Consider the following 4,794-nt stretch of genomic DNA (forward strand, 5'->3'; position numbering starts at 1 on the left):
GAAAAAGAGTGTGGTATCTTCAGATTTTGCAGCAGAAATTTTATTGTAGTTGTCAATCTGAAGACTTCTTGCATGGAAACGGATGGTACTTCGCAATACTGCCTTCGACTTTTTGCGGTTCACAGTTGCAACATGCTGCAGGTCACTGGGAGAGCCAGCATTCTTCCATTGTCGGTGGGCATTCTTACTGTCTGCAACAGCTCTAGCAATAGCAGGCGTCCATAATTTGAGACCTTTTTTGGAGATCTTAGCCTTGCGTTTGCCATGAGAGCACAGCCTCGATGCTGAAGAAAGGGAGTGAATAAGACTTTCGATTTGAGCTTGCAATTCATCCAAACTTGAGATGTCGGTGCTAATCATGATTGCATTCTGCACAGCACTGCAGTACTCTTCTTTGTCTATTTTATTCCAATTTGTTTTTACAGGACACTTTGGGGGTTTCAGATCATCTTTCTTTCTTTTCAGATCAGACACTTCAAAAACAGCCGTAACTGGAATATGGTCAGAAGTATTGGAAGGTAGCTCAGAGAAGGTAACAGCTCTGTATGATGACAGAAGGTTCTCGTCACATGTTCTGACCAGTATGTAGTCACTCTGGTTCTTGTCAATTCCATTAACATGGAAGAAGGTATATTCACTTGGTATGTTAGATGAGATGTCATTATCGCCACAGAATCTGATGAGATGCATGTCTCTTGATGATGGAGTGTTCCTATTGAGCGAAGCATTTAGGTCCCCCATAAGAACAAGATGATGTGTAGAACCATACTTCTGAAAAATTTCCACCACCTCATCCAGCGTATCATCATAGTCGGCCTCGCTGTATTTACCTCTACAAGGAAGGTAAGTGTTGATAACACATATTTGCTCAGATTCCAAATTAAGCTCTATGCAAACCACGCGTTTACCTCCATCAGGCAGCTTCTTGACACAATGATCGAGATTTTTATTCCACAACAGAGCAACACCACTATATCCTCTTGGGCGATGAAAAGGAGAGATTGGATTATCATCATCGACATTATGAATGTACAGGAAGTTGAAGATCAGTAACACAATCAATACAAAGGTCCAATATATAGCAAATTAAGTGTCCACAATGATACAAAAATATATCAAATTCATGCAAAATACATCAAAATCAGGAACAGTTAGATGAAATAAATATCACAAGAAGTATCCTGGTGTCACAAGCTACACACTGATATAAAATTTATATACAAAATCAGTCTGGAAACTGCTAAAAGTTGCGATTATTTGAGAGAGCACAGGAGAGCACTGCTGCTGTTGCTGCTGCTGCTGCTGCGAATATCACAAATAGACGAACAGGGCTTCATTCTGCCGAACTCATCAAGGTAATCAAAGACAAAAAAAAGATAATTGATTGTTGGGAGTGGCCTTTTTTGATTCTGTCTATTCCTTGCTATTTTTCTTCCCTTTTTCTACGTATAATTATAGCCAGCATGCTTTTTATAGGCTAAGCTAGCCTGGTTTGCTGTGTGCATTTTGCATAGGTCTGGACCATGGATTTTCCATGGACTTAAGGGCTGGGGTATGAACGTTTGGACAGTATTTATTTTGGGACATTAGAGCACATCAGACATATCGAATTGCATTCTGAATACGAAGAATGTCATTCTGATATCAAATAATTTTGATTTTTGAAATTCGCAATTTAATACACATTTTATGGCAAATCATTAAAATTGATATTTTTGATATTTAACAGTACTTGAAGTAAACTTTATAAATCTGATGATTAATACTTAAAGTGTATGTAGGTGGGATGAAAAGCCGACGATCAATTGAAAATTTTGACCTTTCGTATTGAATATATGGATTTTTTTTCCAAAAACACCAAAAAAATTAGGTCTTTTTGGGAAAAAAATCCATATCTTCAATATGAAAGATCAAAATTTTCAATTGACTGTCGGCTTTTCCTACCAGCTACATACACTTTAAGAATATATCATTAGATTTATATAATTTACTTCGAGGACTGTTATATATCAAAAATTTGAAAAATATCAAATTTTTATAATTTGTCATAAAATTTGTATTATATTGTGATTTTCAAAAAATGAAAATTATTTGATATCAGAAAGACATGCTTCGTATTCAGAATACAATTCGATAGGTCTGAGGTGCTCTCATGTCCCACAAAAAATACTGTCGAAACGCAATAAACGCTCATTTTAGATCCCTTAACGGACCAATCTAGGTAAACAAACAAACAAACAAATAAGTAAACACTCAAACAAACAAGTCTAAATATAAATACGTTTATTGCAAACTAATAAACATTGCATTGCGCCTGCCCAGTTACAAATACATGCATTTAAAATGTTGGCTTCTACAGCTTTTGCAGTTGCGTAATAAATGAATGTAAATCCTTGCAACAGAAGATGTGGAATAGTCCATTATATAGGAGTCAAGACTAATGCTGAGTTCAGGTATTAGTTGTATTCAGGACTGTGACAACATGCATTAAATTGAAGGTTTTGAAAAACTGACAACTGTTGTAGCATATGGGATGCGAACTGGAGTCGATCGACAGTATCAATGCGTGAATGACTTCGGCTCAGATTGCACTCTTCCACTATCAGCTATAGGGGCGGATCGAAGGGGCATCAAATGTTCAAAATCATGCAAAAGCAGCCCTTTTAGACAATGAGTTTAGTCTCTCATCAGCCGCCACACCCAGGTAATTGTACCGATTTTCAAATCCTTGATTTGGCATAATTTTGCACAACTACCAGCAATTCAACCCCGGGGGGGGGCACTCAAATATGAGAGTGTACGCATGCATGACCAAATTTTTTTCGAACACCCCCTAAACAAGTTTTCCTATGTGAGCAAAATGACCCCCTAAGCAAGTTTTTAGCGCGCTTTCCCCAATTTGACCCCCTAAACAAATTTTTGTCTAATTTTGACCCCCTAAGCAAGTTTTTGTCTAATTTTGACCCCCTAAACAAGTTTTTGTCTATATTTGACCACTTTTTTTGACGGATTTTGACAAATTGAACAATTTTTTGTAGGCCTACTAACTTGCCATTGAACACTAAAAGTCTACCGGATATACCCCCTCCGGTAGGCCCCTATACCATACCACTTTAAAATATAAATAATGATACAATGAATTCAGAGTGTAGGCCTACCATGAGGTCTTTCAGATTCGTAGCTTGTTACATGAATCTGATTGGATTCTCGCAAAGTTTTGTGAGAATATAAAATACCAATACACAGAGTAAGTTATCCAGAGGCAACGTTATTAACAGTATTCACATCGTAGTTGGTTCCGAATTCGGCACCTAAAGTTGATTATCGTGTCCCGGTATTGTGTGCCCTTTTCATGCTTTCTACTGCAAATATAATTTCCTAATGTAATCCAGAAGGGAACTCACAAATCTACCAGCAGGAGTAGTAAATAATGTGAGGAATCTATAAAGGTCCTGAAAATCTTTTTGAAATACATGATATTTTCGTTTGTCTCGCCGTTTGTCCACTGAACTATATACCCATCACAATTTTATATGACGTCATTAATTATAATTAATATGCACGTTTTTTTTAATCTAAACGGTATCTAAGTAAGAGGCCATGGTTAAATCACATGTAATACGTCATGAAATATATTTGCATAACATAGTGACACTTTAGGTTTGGATACGAACGGAAATTCCGGCACTGGAATAAACTTTTTTCGGAATTGGAGTTTCAGCAGATTTGAAAAGTGGATTAAAATGGTACCCTAAATGCGTTACAAACGATTTTAAAACTACCCCTTTTCATGAAAATCACCGTTTTTTACCCCCTTAACGCGTCACGCGCGTAACGTGCCCAACCAAGAAAAACACCCCTTTTCACGCGTTTTTTTGGTCACGCATGCTTACATCATTATATTTGAGTGGCCCCCCCGGGAATTCAACAAAGTTTGAACAGAGCATTTATTCGATTGATAAATGTAATATTCTGACCAGCCTATCAGTGAGTTTATAAAACATCGCACATATATATTTTTATACATTGACCTACGTTGGGGAAATTGTAATTGATTAATTTAACCCTAACACTCCCAGGTACTACAAAATATTACGTGATACATGCACTGCGCGTGGATGCATCCCATGTGATGTTATGACGCAATCACCGTAAGTGATATATCGTCAGCCTGTTACGCTAATTGCCCAAGTCATTCTTACATGTTCCTCTTATAATAAACACATAATCAATCAAATTTCCAGCCGCATTTTTCATCAGTTTGTGGAATGCGGCTGGAAATTTGATCAATTAGGGGTTTATTACTCAGAAAATCAAAATTGTAAATGAGAAACATGTAAAAATGACTTAGGCAATTAGCGTAGCAGGCTGACGATATGTGACTTGCTACCACGAAATGGGCGTAAAGTCGCAAGCTGGTAGTTTCGAGACGTTACGTCCTGGCTGCTGCGTTGATGTTCTTTGTTTCACATGCACATGTTCAAGCCAATACTATGCATGTCCTTTGTGAATGGTGACACAATAGGACATTCACGACGGACATACTGCTGGTTTGTACAGGTTCGCGGCATATAAAGAACATCAACTCAGCAGCCAGGATGTCTCGAAACAACCAACTTGCGACTATTCTCATTTCGTGGTAATTGGTCAAATAATACGTACGCTTTCGTTGCCGGGCCAGCGAAAGGTCCGTGGCTACCGGTTGCCGACCTAGTGCTTGGCACGCGAGGGTCTTGGGTTCGAACCCCGACCACAGCAACAAACTTCTTTGTTTGTTTTCTATTTGTATTCCTC

This window comes from Amphiura filiformis, chromosome 14 (genome assembly GCF_039555335.1).
Source record: "Amphiura filiformis chromosome 14, Afil_fr2py, whole genome shotgun sequence".
Lineage (NCBI taxonomy): Eukaryota > Metazoa > Echinodermata > Ophiuroidea > Amphilepidida > Amphiuridae > Amphiura > Amphiura filiformis.